General features: G+C 47.7%; 1 pseudogene; it reads right to left on the bottom strand.

The window, feature by feature from the left end:
- Nucleotides 1-8,580: 8,580 nt before the first annotated feature.
- On the bottom strand, nucleotides 8,581-9,192 carry LOC110326941 (annotated as a pseudogene).
- Nucleotides 9,193-18,261: the final 9,069 nt, after the last annotated feature.

The following is an 18,261-nucleotide window of genomic DNA, read 5'->3' as shown; positions in this document are numbered from 1 at the left end:
CTACCCAGCACATGCGCAGCTGCCTTGTTCGTTTGTTAGAGCACAGGATATCAGCGCCATCTTGTAATGGCGAATGTGAGGGCGGCTCCCCACAGGGCGGTGGTGGCGCACGCCTTTAATCCCAGCATTCGGGAGGCAGAGGTAGGCGGATTTCTGAGTTCAAGGTCTACAAAGTGAGTTCCAGGACAGCCAGGGCTACACACAGAAACCCTGTCTCGAAAACCAAAAACAAAACAAAACAAAACAAACCCCTCAGTTTATTTTAAGTGTCTGGATTGAAGACATGGGTCTATTCTATACAACTGAAGGAGGCAGGTTAGCTAATGTTAGTGTAGACTAGGGAGCAGTCTCGGGCTATAAATATCCTCAGGTTAATAGTTCTGACGTAACAGTTGTTGGTCTTCGTTAAACACAGGTACTTGGACCAAGGAAAGTTTTGCCACTCTAGAGTCCCACCCAGGAAGGCTTTGCCATTTCTGTGGGCCTGAAAGCATTGGGGTCTTTGACATGGCTGTGCTCATGTTAGCAACACCCTTCCCTCCTTCCTCTAGCTGAAGCCCACCCCAGCATGGGTGACCGCTGCTGCAGGGTCTCTTTCAGTCACACTGGCAGGTGTCGGATGAGTCTTTCTGGACTACAGGACTCTTAAAGCTGTGCGTAGGGATTGTACTTGTGTGGGCTGACCTATAGACCTCATCCCAGTACCTGAGTGTTAGGATGCTTGCCTAATTCTGTAAAACACTGAGGTTAGCATCACAGCATCTATGTAACAAAACCACTTTACAGAGAGCTGGCAAGCTAAGGTCCTGGGCCTTACTATCCCATAACAAGCAGTAGGACTAGTAGGTTAACCTCAGGGGAATTCTTTGAAGGTCCACTATTGACCATTCTAAATGAATGCAAATCAGCGATTTAGAAGCCAAAGGGATACTAAAAATAATCACTCATTTGTAGATGTCAGTAACATTGCCCAATGATATACAACTCATAGATTATGAGGGATGCCGGGGAACGGGAAGAGCAGCAGTCCAAAGCATTGAGGCCTTTGGGCTCTGCCTCTGAGGCACACCATCATGCTGTGTAACCAGTGGGCCTGCAGCGAATGAATGAATGAATGAATGAAGCTGTTGTTGCTTTTGTATGGTTCCCAACAGGGTTTCTACCAGGTCAGACTTGTTGGTGTGGTAACAGCATTTCTTCCCCAGGACAGACAAGTCCTGCCTTTGTTAGCTGTAAAAAGGGCCAGTGACCTCCATTCCTGTTCTTTGCAAAAAGTACCTTAGAGTCCCTAAAAGGAGGCCCGTCATTCTTTCCTGTCTTGTCTGAAACCTCAATAGGAAGTCTTTTTTTCTTTCACTATCTGCATCTTCCAATTTCTTACCTAATTTTATATTTTCATGTCTAGGATCTAAAGTATCTCTAACTAAAGGCACCTCTGGGGATCTGTTTCAGGATCATGTGTTGTATCGTACCTTTTTATCCTTTCTCCCATGTCTGTAAACTTACCACCCTTCCTCAGGGAACCAAGGACAAATTTCTGTTTGTGACATCACTCCTCTAGATTTTAGCATATCTTTAGTATATCTTTATATACTTTAATACATAAAGTATTCTGCCATTTCCATGCCCCATTCTTAGAAGGTTTACTTGCTGCTGGCTCAAACCTGCTTTGTTTCCCTTTGCGCTTTTGCTTGAGCTTCCTTTCCCACGGTGTCCTGCACTGCATCCCTTGTACTTGAGCTCTGTTGTTGAGGCACCACCTGACCAAGCCAGTTCAGTCAACAGGGTCTCCAGGGAGGGAGGGAGGATGGAATAGAAAAAGACAGTCACTGTAACATGACTCCAGCCAGTGCTGAGGCTGAAGCAACTTTTATTTTTTCCCCAGTCTGCTTTTATATCAATCTAGGTACACCCAAAGAAATATGGTCAGTAGTGAATCAGGCAATAAATAAAGTCCTCGAGTCACTGGGTCTAGGGGCTTATCTGGATGACCAAGATAAAAGGAATGCCACACTGCTGTGTTTACCTTGAGCTTTGCATCAGCCCAAATGTAAATACTCTTTGAGCCTGCTTCCTTGTCCCGGCCCAGTGACAAATACTTGCCAATTTTCCAGAAGCAGCCCCAAAAGCTCCACAGTCCAGGGCTCTAAAGTGGTAGGCCCACTTGGGCCGGCCTCTGAGGCCATCTGTCTGGCACTGGAGCGAATCCAGTGCTGCTGCTGAGTGCTAGACTGCCTTTGGAGCTGTTCAGACGGTATTTTGGTAGCTCTGACTGTGTGGGCCAGAGCCCAGGTACTCTGGCCAGTTACCTCCAAGATGAAGCTAATGAACTAGATGGCTGCTGGTGCCTTGGGGGTCAAGGGTAAGAAGGCTCGGAATCAACGACAGACTACAGGAGCAGGTAAGAATGCAGAAGCAAGCTCATTTATTCCAGTGGTGGTGGGGACTCTGTCCCTTATACCCTCCACCCTACCCTCATTGATTCCTAGCAGATGTCCTTTCTGAGTGGTGTCCACTCACTAGGCGTTGGTCTGGGTGACAGTTGTTACTGTCATGATAAAATCACAGCTCTCATCCAGACAAGACCATATTAGGCTAATGCAGTTCCACATGAGAGAGGTTTATTGTGGGGGAAGGGGCCACAAGGGGTGATGGAGACAAAGGGAGAAGAGAGAGTGAAGGTCAAGAGGGTCTTCTGCCTTTTATTTAGGCTGTGACATAATCGCAGGTAAAAGTGGGAGGTTAACCAGATGGACACTGGGAATGTTTGGGGATTGCCATGGCAACAGATGCTTGGGTCCCTTTCACGCATGGGTGATGTCACTGTCATTGATGGATTCAGAAGCGACCTGCAACTGTAAAGCCAGTTACTACAGGCTTGCTTGGGCAAATTTCCAGGCTAGCCACATCACTGCATTTCTGTGGCCCCAGTTTGTTATTTATTGCATAGCCGTGTTGAAGCAAGCAGCCACCTGGCAGCAGGACTTTTCTGTTTCTCCTACATTTCCACCCTTTTTGGTTTTTAAACAGTAGGAGTCAGCCTTCTCTGACCTTGTTGACCCCACCTCAGGAGAGTCCCAGGATTATGGGCTGTGTATGTTGTCTTAGGTTGGTCTGCTGCACAAGTTCTAATCAATCATTGACTACTAGCCCTCAAAGGGACACCTTTCTGGCAGGCCTATCATGGAGGGGGTGGCTTGTTAGGGGAGTTAGGCTGTTCCTGAACTTTTGCCATCTGGACCTTTAATCACTTCCCAGAGAGTTACCTTGTTGATGGAGCTTTGTCTGGAAGTGTGGTGTATGACACACTCAGATTACTTTATCACAGTAATCGTACCAACAGTGGTATAGGAGACTATCCAGGAAGGGTCAAAGAATTTTTTGAAGTTGGTAATTTGTTCTATCATAGCTGCCAGTGGCCATGCGTTACCAGGTTCCTGAAAGGAAAGCTGGGGATGGATGGGAAGGACGGCGAGAGAAATAAGGAGCCAAGACAAAGTTCTCTAATCAAGGCTCAATGTTTTAATTCTAGAGTCTGATTTTAAAGGGGGGACCCATCCCCCACTGTGCCAGAATCTTGTTGCTTTGTCAGGCTCTCCTCAGGAAAACAAGCTCATCTGCTCAGCAGGTAGTGGCTTCTTGCAGGAAGCTGCAGATGGCGGGACAGTGGACTTTCCTAGTTCAGAAGACTGGTGGGCTAGCTAACTGGCAGACAAGGTCTGATTCTACCACTCAAAGCTGGGGGAAGGGCACACTATGAACCCTGTTTTATGGGAGAATACCACAGCCCCGGTCTCCTTAAGGAAGGTTGGATTTACTCTTACCAAGCAGCACAGAGTAATTGAGAAATTTGTTGGACCAGGTTTCTTTGAGGTATTGAGCAACTGTTGGCATGCTTCAGTGGCATTGCGTGCTTGATAAGGGGTAAGACATGCAGGGATCACATGACAGTAGAGACATCTACCCTACCATCTCCAGTTCCTTTGTCAACAAGACCGTCTGTTGTAGGATATGAATAGCTTGATATAGGTGTTGATTTAACCTTCCCTGTGCTTGTAATACTTGAGCAGATTTGGAAATTACGTTGTTTACTGCCATTGTAGCTACCTGAGTCTGGGCAAGTGCCGCTGTGGCTGTCCCAGCAATAGCTGCCAGGATAGCTGTGATAATGGCTGCCCTGATGCAGAAAACTGTAGATGTTTGTGCCATTAGTTGTAACAACATGGAAATGAGTGGTGGTTGCTACCCGGGTCCAGATGGTTGCTGGTTCCTGCATTAAGATGGCCGTGGTCGAATATCCTAACCACTGGAATATTCAAAGAGGGGACAAGTTTCTCGGAACATTTGAATACTCCTCTTAACGTTAGAAGCTTTACTGACCAGGAAGAAAGGAGCTTGGACATTCCCTGAGGTGGCTTTCTGACAGACCTGTGTGGCAGGTGTTACATTACTGGGGTTTCCCCAATTTGTTTCCTGTTGGTTCTACTTCTGTGTAAGTACCATTAAAGAGGCAGCCACCGTTCAGAAGTGTAATGGGGCACAATCAAGGTAACAAATCCTTTGAGAGGCCACATAAATCCTAATTTCCCTTTATGGGGTCACAATGGAAATTGGCTTGTATCACAATTAACTTGAGGCATGATGTTGGAGGCATTGTTTGAAGTGAACCTCACAAACTTAAGGGGGAGTTGGAGAACAAGAATGGTTGATGATGTTCTCTGGGGATGGGGAAGTCCTGTGATAGGCAGCCTGGTGATCCGAGGTGAAACGAGGCAGCGATGGGTGTGATATTGGGAGTGTTCTGGGCTGGTCAACATGAAGTCAAGTAGTCCTCTGAGGGGAAGTGAGGATGATTATAGGAAAGCTGGAAAAGGACTCAAAAGTTAGAAATCAGAGGACTGTCCAGTGAATACTGTGGCACCTCAACTTTTCATCCTCATAGGCTTTGTATATTTACAGTGACATGGGAAACAAAGCCAGAAGCCAGCAGACACAATGGCTGATGTACATTAGACAGCTGTTCCCCTCCGGAGCCCTCCCTGTTACTTCCTCCAAGATTAACAGAACATTCAGCCCCTCGCCTTGAGTTTCAAGTGTATCCCCTCTTATCGTTCCATGCATCAGCAGGCCAGGAACTCTGCCTGACATGCAGGCTTTTACAAAAGTTGGCAAAATTGCCTGACACGTGGATCCTTTGGGGATTCTGTTTGGTGAGGGGAGAAGCTCCATCCCCAACATAGAGCCCTGTGTCGAGTTACCATGAAGTCCCCAGTAGACATACCGTATAACTGCATACCAGGTCCCCATGAGGGTACTTTGGTAGGTAGTAAAGCAAAGAATGTCAACCATTGACCAAGTACCCTCTAATCATGTGGCATTGACCAGATCCATGAAGGGCAACCCCAGGCTTGTGTTGGAGGAGAACAAAACGGGGAAGTCTGGAGAGTTAATAGCCACTGGAATAGAATAGGGGTAGTGGGACAGGCACCCATAATCCTCAACTAGCTGAAACTGGGCAATTAAGCAAAAGGATAGCTATGTACATTACTTTTCCTGGGCTTTCTCTTCCTCCTTCCCAAGGTCGGTAACTCTGACAGGTTCAGTGTCCCTTGAGGGTACCCACATTGCCAAAGTTTGAACTCTAAGGGAAAAACATGCATATCCTCGCCCCTTTGTCAGTAGTGGTGCTGGTGGCTACCATTGTGAGGTTATTGGGGCTCTCAACCTCGTAAGTGTCAGAGGAGTTTGCCTAGGCAAGTAACCCCAATGTGTATAGGCAGGACTCAATCAAAGGAGAGCAAGTTTATATTGAAGAGCCCCTCTATCAGTGCTAGACGAGGGTCATGCTTGGCCTCAGGAGCTGACCCTGACCAGTAGGTCTTTGAGTGCCCATTGGTTCTTTCTACCATGGCTTGGCTCTGGGGATTAGATGGAATCCCAAAGGATGATCAATTATCCAGGAGGCCACAAACTCATTAAAATTTTGAGAGGTATATGCCCACCTGTTTTCAGTCTTGGGGGACCACAGCATGCCAGTGACAAGCATGGCAGATTTCATGGCCTTGATGGCATAAGAGTCCTCTTGGGTTTGCTCCTTTGCTATTTAGGGGCCCTAGTGTTGCAAGTGGCGTGCAGGTGGTGCGAGATGTTGTAGGATGTTTACATTGAGCAGTGGGCAGCTCTGGTATTTATATAAGTTTATGGGGACGCATGAAATTGCTGGTGAAGCACCCTAGCTTATTCCAAGAGTCCCAGATCCGCTGACATCATCATTGTATATTTGTTTTCATTGCTTTTAGTTAATATGCCTGGTAATTTAGAATGAGACTGAATGTGGGAGATAGACCATGGGTGTACTTTGTTCAGGAGGGTGATTTGTATATTACTAATGAGTACATGTATAGGGTCAGTAAGCTCCTTAATGTGCGGAAGGATAGAGTCTTAATTGCTAATAAAAGACCCACAAAGTGAGGATTCCCCGACATTCTGACTCAGGAGAGGCGACACCCCAAATCTCTCACAAGAAATGGCCTTATTGCAAACTGCGAGAGGACTTTGTATTCCAGGAGCACTCTGGGATGCAAAGTCGTACACCATGTAGGGGTGGAGGGCCGTGAGCCCTGAGTAGCTGGGAAAAGGGGGTATTTAAAGGAGAAAACACAACCCAAGGGGCTAGGGAGGGTGTTATTGGAAAATACTGAAAATACCAGTGAAAAATCACAAGGGGGGGTACTAAAAATCACAAGGAGAAAAACTCCCTGCTTCTCAAGATTGGTCTCAAGATTTTTTTTTTTTTAAAGATTTATTTCTTTATTATATGTAAGTACACTGTAGCTGTCTTCAGACACTCCAGAAGAGGGCGCCAGATCTTGTTATGGATGGTTGTGAGCCACCATGTGNCTGTCTTCAGACACTCCAGAAGAGGGCGCCAGATCTTGTTATGGATGGTTGTGAGCCACCATGTGGTTGCTGGGATTTGAACTCAGGACCTTTGGAAGAACAGTTGGGTGTTCTTACCTGCTGAGCCATCTCACCAGCCCCCTGGTCTCAAGATTTTAATCTAACTTTTGTGGTCGGCTGGTTCCTGAAACAGGGTCACTGAACTGGCTAACTGTTGCGATTGCCTAATTTGCCAGCAAGAAAGACGTGCCACAACAGGATCCTTCTGCAGATGTTTTTAAACGGTTTTATTGCTGAAGTGAAAAGACCCAGAGCCTGAAAACTGGTGCTGCTTAAATAGGCCTAAGAGTAATGTGTCACTCTATGATTGGTGCTCACTATATACCCTCATTTGCATGCTCCGGGCTTGAGCTGTGACTCATCATCTGTGCTGTTTGAGTATGTGCACAACAGTTGTCAGTTAGTTGGCCGACGCCCTTCGGGCTCAGGTGCCATCTTATAATGGTGAATGTGGCTTCCCACAGCTAACCTACATTCTTGGTGCTAGGGGGTCTGAATTTTTTCCTCCTCTTTCACTTGTGCCACAACCCCAAACTCCGACTGGCAGAGATGGGGAAAAAAATGACACGAACGCCAAGGAAGGTTTTCAGCAGCTTCCGTCTTTATCTCCGGGCTCCTTCTGTTCTCTTTTCCATCCGTCCTCTGATCTTATCCCTCCCCCCTCTCCTGGATCCAATCAGCGTTCAGCACGCTCTGAACAAGAGCCGTGCATGCAGGCAGGGCACGCGGTAATAGGCCAGTGACTCATCAGGTGGACAGCACAGGATCGTACAAGTGTGCAGGCTCAGGTTCTTGGTAAGCAGGGATCATGGGGCTTGGCAATAAGCCAGGGCTCTGTCTTGGCACTTGCAGCCGCTCCCACTCCCCACACACTTGTACAGCATATTGGCTGTCAGAAAAAATGTTTAGAGGTTCTGTTTGGCGGACTTCAAAGACCTTGAGTATTTCAATTCCCTAATCTGTACTGACCCTGGATTAGGAAGGACATGTGTTTGGTCTTTGAGTTGGGACCCCATTCCTTGACTTGTACCATATGCCTTTGGAATAGACTAGGCTGTGAGCCAAGGAGATTGGGGCTCAATCTCCAGGGGTAAGTGGGAGAACGCTGTGAGGCATCTGTGGTGAAGTGTGACCCAGAGACCCTGTAAACCCAGACATTTCCTGGAAGCTGAGTTGACGGCTCTGTGCCAGCAGGTCTAGGCTGAGGGAGGAGAGAACCTGGCCTCCTCAGGGCTGAAGCTAACTTTACCCATAACCTGGGAGCTTATACCAGGAGCTTAGCTTGTCTCAAAAACTCGGGAGCTAAACTTGTCCCCCAAAACCCGGGAGCTTTCTTGTCCCCAAAACCTGGGAGCTTAACTTGTCTCTATACCGAGAGCTTTAACCTGTACTTACCACGGAACTCCCCCGTAGCTCTTTTTTCTTGGTCCAGCTCTTGCCCGAGTTCGGAAGTTTCTGCCTTATCTTTTTCCTTTTTTTTTTTTTTTTTTCTTAGCCAACCGAAACAGCTTCTAATTTACCTTTTCTCTGCTTTTCTTTTGCTTCCTGTTCCTTTTGCCTGGCTTCTGCTTTTTCTTTTTTGCTTCTTTCTTGGCCTTTTCTTCTTTATCTTTTTGTCAGCACCTCCTCCCTGCATCCGGCACCTCCACGTCCTGAGCCTGGTGTCAGGACAGCACACACTTGTAGCTCATGCAGCCAGGACCACTCTTATCAGGCGGGCTCAGTCTCTGCAGTTTATGCTGCCGAATCTCACGGACTAGCGTATAGAAGGCATCCTCCACACTCTGCCGAGTCTTGGCTGATGTTTCAATGTAGGGGACGCTATAGCTGCGAGCAAGGTCCTGGGCCTGCCGAGACTCAACAGTGCGAGTGGACAGGTCACACTTGTTGCCCACCAGCACCATTGGCACATCATCTGAATTTTTTTACCTGCTTGATCTGTTCCCTGTACTGATGGATGTCTTCGAAAGACTTGGTGTTGTACACAGAGGAAGCACTCCCCTGTGCGCACGTACTGGTCCTGCAATACTCTTCTTGACCTGTTGTGTCTAAGATGTCCAGTAGACATGTCTCCCCATCAATGACCACCTGTTTTCGGTATGAGTCCTCTATGGTGGGATCATGCTCATCCACAAAGTCGTTTTGGATCAGCTGGATGGTCAGGGCACTCTTGCCCACGCCTCCAGCGCCCACCATCACAAGGTTGTAGTCTGTCATCGCTTCTACAGCGGCTACCAATCCAGGAGCTCCTTCCCCACCCCTTGCTGGTGTGGCTGTCCCCAGGGCCGGGGGCATGGATGGGCGCCAGCTGGGCCCAAGGCTGCTCTTCTTTCTTACACGGGGCTTGTCCCCTGGGATTATATGGAATCCCTGTTGAGTGGGTAATTTTCCACATCCCTAAAAACCCTAAAAGTGTTGACTTATAAAGCAGGGGCTCAGAGGACGCTCTAGTCTCCTGCTGGGAGAAAGACCCCCGAGAGGGTCTAACTCCATCTGGACAGGGGAAGTAATCGTCCCTGGCTGTCTGATTCAGTTTTCATTCTGTGGCAGTCGCCTGGAGGATGGTTTCTGTCTGTGTCTTTTTGTGTTCGGACTTGGACTGAGGACTGTCTTGAGAATCATGAGACAGACACTACTCATCCCTCTGGGCTTGCCCTTTTCTCCCATCCACAGGTCTCTCACAGGATGGTACTTATATATGCCCTCCAGGAAAAGCCTGAAAATCCTGTCAGACCACAATGCTGACCTCCTTTCAGATTCTCCACAGCTGACCTACCCCCCACTCTCCAACTCCAGAGAGCAGCCAGCAGGGTTCAGGCGCTGGATCACCAAGGTGGCATCAATAATAATGGCATATAGAGATCGACACCTCTGTAAACTGCAAGAGGTTTTTTATTGTTCCAACGCGTTGGTGAACCCCCTGCAGCATGCAGGCAAGAAGAGAGACCCCAGACAAAGAACACACCTTTTATACCTTGTAAAGGATAGATTTAGACAACAGGTCTAGCTGGCTTATTCTTATTGGTGTAGCAAGTAACCCTTTCAGGCATTGGTTGGTTTGCATAGGGTGACTACCGTTGGCCTAGTCCCTCACTCTGCCTGCCCTTGTGTTTTTTTTCTCAGCATTGTTTAGTCGGGCCGCTTCCTTATTTGGCTTTGCACTTGGCCTCCTAGTATAGTTTGGAAAGTCCCTTCAGAGGGGAAGGGCTGAGTGGTCTTGAATTTATTTTGGAGTCTACAACCCCTCTATCTCATACACCTCAGAACTAACAGGTCCAAGTTTGTCATTTTCCCCAAAGGGGAATAGAGAACCACCAAGGAGCCCATGTACCCACCCATGTAAAGACTGTGGGAGAATTAGGATCAGGCTTAAAGAAGAGTCTGGGATGCATCCACTCCAACCTGGAAAACGAGCTCATCCATCTGTGGGGACCAAAATGTCAATCATTCTCACCCAGAAAGCATTAGAGGGCCAAGGCGACATGCTCCTTTCTTTGTAGCCAGGTAAAATCAGCCATCCTGAAGGGATTAAGCATAGATTGAGGATTGAGCCTCTAAGGGAGTTTAAAGACTGCCCCCTAAGATCAAACTTGGATTTGCAGTCTCTGGCTCAATGAACCCCTTCTTGCACCTTGGACAAGGGGTGTGTGGGGATGGGTACCACCAGAAGGACCGGGATCTCTTCTACCAAGGTTGGGGCATTCCCTTTTGAAATGATCCTGTGTAGGGAAATGGGGGTGTTAGGGAAGGAGGGGGAGAGAAAGAGGCCATGTCTGGCCAGAGCTCCTGTGCTCTGGGCAGGCAGACTCAGGAGGGCTGCCAGACGCTTTCCACTCAGCCCGGGGTGGGCATCTAAGCCACTGACCTTACTCCGTGGGTGGTGGACAAGGGACAGCCCCCAATACCAGGAGCCCTAGGGTGACACCCTTGGCCCCGGGGCTATGGGAGAGGGCAGAGGGAGAGAGGTTCCCACCCAGGTGAGAGTCCTTAGTCTGGTCCCTGGCTGGAGCACAGGAAGGCCTTCCATTGGGAGATTAGAAACGCTTAGGAGAAAGTGACCAAGCACAGCGGGCCTTGATGAACAGAGACAGTTTATGGTTTTAGAGCTTTATTGTAGAAAGGCAGAGGGAAAGAGAAAAGGTAGAGAGAGGCCGGCCATGGCCAAGAGGAGAGAAGGGGGAAAAGGAGAGAGAAGAAATGCTAGAGTAAGCGGTTAGAGAGAAAGAGTACGAGAGAATGAGTGTGAGGAGGCAAGCAGCTTCTCTTATAGTGGGCTGTGTTATCTTGCTGTTGCTAGGTTATTAGGAGGAGTCTAGCCTGAAGGTCAGAAGCTTGGGACATTGTATATGCAATGCTTTTCCTGAGGGGGCTGTGGGGGCGGTAACTTCCACAGGAGCCAGTGTTCCAGGAGACATGAGGGAACACCTGCCATCCCATGTAGGTGAATTATCAATTCTCATTCTTATACATGATAACTGCCAGTTGTGCCAGCACCATTTGTTGAAAATGCTGTCCTTTTTCCACTGGATGGTTTAAGCTCCCTTGTCAAAGATCAAGTGACCATAGGCGTGTGGATTCATTTCTGGGTCTTCAATTCTATTCCATTGATCTACTTATCTGTCGCTGTACCAGTATCATGCAGTTTAGCTGCTTCTACCGGGGCCAAGGCTGCAAAGGCTGTGGGCCGAGGGGCCAGATCGGCCAGCTGATTTCCCTGGGCCATGGGGCCAGGCAGTCCTGAATGTGCTCTGATGTGGGTAATAAATATAGGAGCGGTGTGATGTAATAGCTCCAATTGTATTTGACTAAAAATGGCGGCCACAGGACTGCTACTTCTAATTACTCCTTTCAAGTACTAAGGATTTCACAGCATTAACTACATAATGGGAATCAGAAACAATATTGACGGGGCCTGGAAAGTGTTTTAGCACTTCCAACACAATATGACACTCCACCTACTGCAGGGAATTTAAGGGGAACTGCTTTTGAAATATTTGTCCCTCATGCACATAAGCACCTATTCCAGTCTTAGAGCCGTCTGTATATACAGTGGCCCCATCTTTTAAGGGGGTGTTTTGGTAATTTTGGGAAAAACTAAGGGATGAGAATTGACAAATGCCAAAATGGGATGTTTAGGATAATGATTATCAAACTCCCCACCATACACACAAGCCAATACAGCCCACTCATCATTCATGGCCAGCAATACCTGAATTTGCATAGCAGTATAGGGTACAATAACTTTATTAGGATGTCTGCCAAAATAAGTAATGGCAGCCTTTAATCCCCTCATAGCTAGTCCTGCTACCTCCGCTGGGTACCATGCTATGGTTTTAGCTGGGGATGCTGTGGATGAATCCAAAGCAGGGGGCCATTTTGCCAAAGGACTGCGGTTGGCAGCTGCATGGTTTGTAATATGCACAATTGAAATTCTTTGGGTTGTATTCTCACCAATTGAGCTTCAGCAAGAGCTTTCTCAACCTTTTGTAGAGCTATCAAGCCTTCCTTAGTTAAGGCCCTAGGAGATGTCAATGATGAATCTCCTTCAAGGATATTAAAGAGTGGCTTTAACTCTGCAGTAGGGATTTTTAAATAAGGGCATAACCAATTAATATTTCCTAATAATTTTTGAAAGTCATTCAATGTCATCAAATGATCTCTTCTAATTTCTATTTTTTGAGGTCTAATTACTTGTGGTTGAATTATAGCTCCCCAAAAATTTCCAATACCAGCCCTTTGAACCTTTTCTGTAGCTATATGTAATCCCTTCTTCCTCAAGCACTTAACTAGGCTTTCATAAGCCAATTCCAATTCCTGCCGAGTAGAGCCACACACCAGGATATCATCCATATAATGGAGTATAATCAGCTTTGGATATTGTATTCTCACTGGTTCAAGGCTTGGTGGACATATAGCTGACACATAGTAGGGCTATTTGCCATCCCCTGAGGCAAAACCTTCCATTGATATCGTTTATCAGGCTCTACATGGTTAATGGCAGGTAGTGTAAAGGCAAACCATTCTTTATCCCGTGGGCAGAGCGGTATAGAAAAGAAGTAATCCTTGATATCTATGATAAGGACATCCCATTCCCTGGGCATGGCTAACAACAGCAGAAGGCCATGTTGCACTGAACCAAACAGTCTCATCTGTGCATTGACGGCCCGAAGATCATGTAACAGCCGCCATTTTCCAGATTTCTTCTTAATTACAAAAATGGGTGTTTTCCAGGGAGAATTAGAGGGTTCTAGGTGCCCTAATTCTAATTGCTCCTTGACTAACTGGTGAGCCGCTCCCAATTTTTCAGAGGAGAGAGGCCATTGAGGAACTCACACTGCCTCCTCCGTAAACCACGGTATGGGTTCATTAATTTTAACCCTAAATTTATCATGTCCCGTCCCCAAAGATTCACAGGGAGAGGGAGGACATATGGCACAAAGGTACCCTCTTGACCCTCAGGTGCTTTCCACTTCAAAGATCGTGAGCTAATGGTGGGGCAAGCCTCATACCCCAGTCTTTGTAAGGAGTGGGAAGATTGGGTAACCGGCCATTTGGACAGCCACCACTTGGTAGATACTGTACTTTTGTCTGCTCCAGTGTCTAGAATTCCCTCAAAGGTTTTACCCTCCACAGTAAGTGATAAGACAGGGTGTATCGTGGTCGACCATAAGATAAGCCGAATCTGTGCCCGTGGATCCAAATCCATTTGTTCCTCTTTCCATTGTGCCTGATGCATATTTGGCATGGCAACTGGGTAACACTAGCAACTGAAGAAATCTGGAAACTAGTCTCCTGGAGAAATAGAGAAGAGACCTCTAGGGGAAGAGCACATAATTTTCAGCTGACCTTCATAGTCTTGATCAATAACCCCAGGGTGGACAACCAAGCCTTTAAGTGTAGTAGAAGAGCATCCCAGAAGTAACACAACTGTATTAGATGGCAAAGGCCCTTGAAAGTCAGATGGAATGGGCTGTACTCCATCTGTGGAGTCAGCACTATTCTAGTGGTGGCACAGAGGTCCAATCAGGCTGAACCTGGAGTGGCTCTCCTTGGGGCGGCTTGGTTCCCCAAGTCACAGGGGAGGTTGTGGCCCCATATATTTGTGGGCCCTGAGGTCGGGGGCCCCGTTGGCCATTTTTTGCCCCGGGTATTGGCTTCTCTGATATGTCCTTCACAGAGCGGCATTCATTAGCTCAGTGCTTCCCCTTCTTGCATTTAGGACATATTCCTGGGACATTCCCTCCCGGGCTTTCTCTACTAACTCCCTAATTCTCTTTTTAAATGTCCTGGTTTTCCACATTGATAGCATGTGAGCCCTTTCTTGGAACCGTACTGTTGTTTCTGACCTTGTAAAATGGCGCCTGCTAGGCCCGTATTTGTAAGGGGTCCTCCAATTTCTCTACAAGCCTTTAACCATGCCTGCAATCCCTTTGACTTCCAAGGAAGGATAACATTATGACACTCCTTGGTACACTGCTCAAACACCAGCTGCTTGATCAGTGGCATGGCTTGATCTTGGTTTCCAAAAACTCGCCCTGCAGCTTCCACCATACGGGCTACAAAATCTGAAAAGGGCTCATTGGGTTCTTGTATCACCTTAGTAAGGTTTCCGGACACTTTACCCTTATTGGTGAGGGCTTTCCATGCCTTAATGGCGCAGTTGTTAATTTGCCCATAGACTTTCAGTGGGAAGGCAATTTGATTGTTTATCTATTGTCCCTATCCTGTTAACATGTCGAAATTCCAGGCTGGCTGTCCAGTGGGTGCATTAGCACGTGCCTGGTTTTGGCTGGCATCTTGCCATAAGGCCTTCCACTCAATGTATTGTCCCATGCTTAACAGGCATGCCTTTGCCAAGAATTGCCAGTCACTAGGGGTCATAGCTGTAGTCTGTAGCCTCTCAAGCTGCGACATGGTAGAATTGGCCGTGACTCCATAGTTTCTAACTGATTCTGCCAATTCTTTAACCTGTTTGTGTTCTAAAGGCTGATGAGAGCGAACACCTTGGTCCTCAAACACAAGGAACATCTGCAACATTGTTGCTCGCGTCTTAGGAGAGCAAAAGGAATAGCTGCTTCTAGCTTCTTGATATGGTGGAGGAGCAGAGGACGCTGCCGAGCAGGATGCTTTCAGTTTTACTTTGGTGGTGCTCCACCCTGGCTGGTACCTCTCTTCCTCATACCTAGCTGCCTCCTCCTCTAGGTCTTCCTCCTCTTACTCTGTAAACCATGAATCAGTGTCACTGTCATTCAGTTCTAGTCTTTCTAATCCTTTAAACAGATACAAAGTATCCTAATCAGTGTCACTGTCATTCAGTTCTAGTCTTTCTAATCCTTTAAACGGATACAAAGTATCCTCTGCAGAGGACTTAGCCTTCGTCCTCCCGGGCTCTTCCTTTTTAGTCGGCAGCCTTTTCTCTACTTGCGGGCTGCCCGTTTCTTTTGATTTTATTAATTTCTTTTTCTTGCCTGCTCCCAGCTTTTCGCTGCGCTCTGTTTCTGACATGCTCTCCTGAAGGTCCTGCAAAGCCTTTTGGCTAGCTGTGATCTCTTTTACAAACTTCTGATCCTCCAGACACTACCTCACTAATCTCCGCAAGGGCATGGTCAGAAACAATGCCAGGAGGACAGCTGCTATTCCCACCACCGCCTCAGTCAGCATATCTCTCAGAGCCTACCTTTATGACTTACCGCTCACGCAGTTCTGAATCCACTCCAGTCTCCTGAAGGGTCCCTCCGGCGCCGTCAATGTTTCAATTCCCGGGTTTCAGCACCAACTGCCGCACGCTAATGTCTCGCCAGCCAGCAAGAACAACGCCCGACAACCGGATTCTTCTACGATCGAACTTTATTGTAGGGAAAGGACCCCGTGGGACAAAAAGGCACTGCTTATATATGATTAGAGGAGCCGTGTCATACTCAGATTGGTGCAAACCTTGATGCCCAATTTGCATGCCCTGAGAGCGGGCCGTGATGACGTTGGATCATGCGCACTGCCCAGCCCCACAGGAATCCGGTGCCATCTTTGGGCACAGTCCGGGTGGCTACCAACACCAGCAGACACATTCGTATCCAGGGCAGTGGCAATTCAAACAGAAACAAATAATCAGGACTACTATAACCAGGATTGGAAGAGCGGCAGCAACTATCGCAGGGTCTACCCCAAAGGAAAACATACCTCTCAGAGACTTTCCTTTCCCTGTAGTGCAGTTCTGAATCCTCCCTAGATCAGGGGGTCTTCGCTTGTGCCTGTAGATGTTTGGGTTCCCGGGTTTTCGGCACCACTTGTCGGCGACCCTCCCGCCAGCAGGAAAGACGCCACACAACAGGATTCTTCTGCACACATTTATTGGGAGCTTGATTGCTGAGGCGAAAAGACCCCGAGCCTGAAAACTTGTCCCGTGCCAACCGTCTCGCCAGCAAGAACGACGCGGCACACAAACAGGATCCTTCTGTAGCAAAGCTTTAATACTCTTGAGAGGGAGAGCACAAGCTTCCAAANANGGAGACCCCGAGCAACAGAACCGCCTCCCTTATATAGGAGCTTTACTCCGCCTCGGACGTGGCGCTCATGGATTGGCACAGGTCGAATCATGCGATGTGATGTCAGAGGCGAGCACTCTGGCCCTTAGGGTGTGGCNTGGCTTACGCATGCGCAACATAGTATCACTCCCTGCAGCGGATGTCAGCGCCATCTGGTCGATGTGAGGCGGCGCTCCACATCAACTGTTGCTGCTTATATATGCTTAGGGTAGGCGTGGAGCCTCCTGATTGGATATGCCACCAGAACCTCATTAACATGCTCCGGGGCGAGCAGTGACTCAGTGGATACCCGAATACGCATGCGCACATCGCTTGTTTATCAAGAAAGCATGCAGGAAGTCAGCACCATCTTGTGTTGGCGAATTACCTGCCTTCCCACAAGCCTCCTTTCTTTTCTGCTGATCACTATGTTGATACATAACCTCCTTTACTTACTCTAATGCTTCTACCTCTTTTTCTAGGTTTTTCCCTCCCTTTTGGTGGCTAGACTTTCCTAACTCTGTCCCTACACTGGGAGCCTAACTTCAACCCTCCACTGGGGAGACTCTTCCTAGTGCTAGATTAATTCTTATTCTTCACTTTTAACGTTGTCCCTATAACGGGAGCCTAACTTGGTCCTTAACCCCTGGAGCTTAGCTTGTCCCTATAGCGGGAGCCTCTTCCTAGCACTAGATTAATTCTTAATTACCATGGAACTCCCCCATTGCTCCTTTTTCTCCTTCCAGCTCTTGCATGAGTTCCGAAGTTTCTGCCTTTCCTTTTTCTAACTTCTTCCTCTTCTTTCTCCTTAGCTAACCAAACAAGTTCTAATTCAGCTTGTCTTTGCTTTTCTTTGGCTTCCTGTTCCTTCTGCCTGGCTTCTGCTTTTGCTTTCTTTTCTGCTTCTTTCATGGGCTCTTCCTTTCTTCCCTTACGGGCCACCAGATGCCCTGTTAAGATTCCCCGTATGGGCCACCAGATGTGGCAAACCCTGAACTCCGAAAAACGACACAAACGCCAAGGAAAGTTTCTCAAACAGCCTTCTCCCTCCCCCCGGGGCACATCCTGTTTTTGTTTTTCATCAGTCCTCTGACCTAATCCCTTCCCCCTCTCCTGGATCCAATCAGAGTTCAGCCAGGGCGCGCAGTGATAGGCCAGTGACTCATCAGGCTGACAGCACAGGATCGTCCAAGTTGGCAGGCTCAGATTCTTGGTAAAGAGGGATCTCGGGGCTTGGTCACACCCGCTTCCCACAACAAGGTACAACCTTGGCTATCTCTGGAACATAGCCTCTGCGTACTCAGAAAACACTTCCCAGAAGATGTCACTTCAGTGATACTGGTCTCTTCTTAATAACTGCTAATTTCTTAGCTCCAGCAGCTCCAGCTAACCAGCATCAACAGTCCCAGTAATGCAAAGGTTTTACTTTAGTAGTTCTGGTATCTTGTTAATCACAGCTGATTCTTCAGCCCCAGCTAACCAGAAGCACAGAATCTTCACAAAGTAACAATGGCCCCTGGCTTGATGGTGACTTGAGACCAGTGCCCTTCTGCTTTTGAGTTCAGCTGCAGCTCAGTCCATAGTGTGGGTTCATTGATGGCGTCTGGGTTGGTAGATTCAATCTCTCAGCATGATGACTTCTCTGTGGGACTCTGGGAGCGAGTGAGTTGTGGCGGCCTGGCCGGGGTATTTAAGCTGCTTTTATCCAATCATAAGGTCATTGGGTGTTTACCTTACCTTTATTCAACTTTATCATACACACGTATACACTCTAGGCTTG

This window comes from Mus pahari, chromosome 9 (genome assembly GCF_900095145.1).
Source record: "Mus pahari chromosome 9, PAHARI_EIJ_v1.1, whole genome shotgun sequence".
In the NCBI taxonomy this organism is placed as follows: domain Eukaryota; kingdom Metazoa; phylum Chordata; class Mammalia; order Rodentia; family Muridae; genus Mus; species Mus pahari.
The sequence above is the reverse complement of the archived record's forward strand: the minus strand, read 5'-3'. Positions and strand labels throughout refer to the sequence as shown.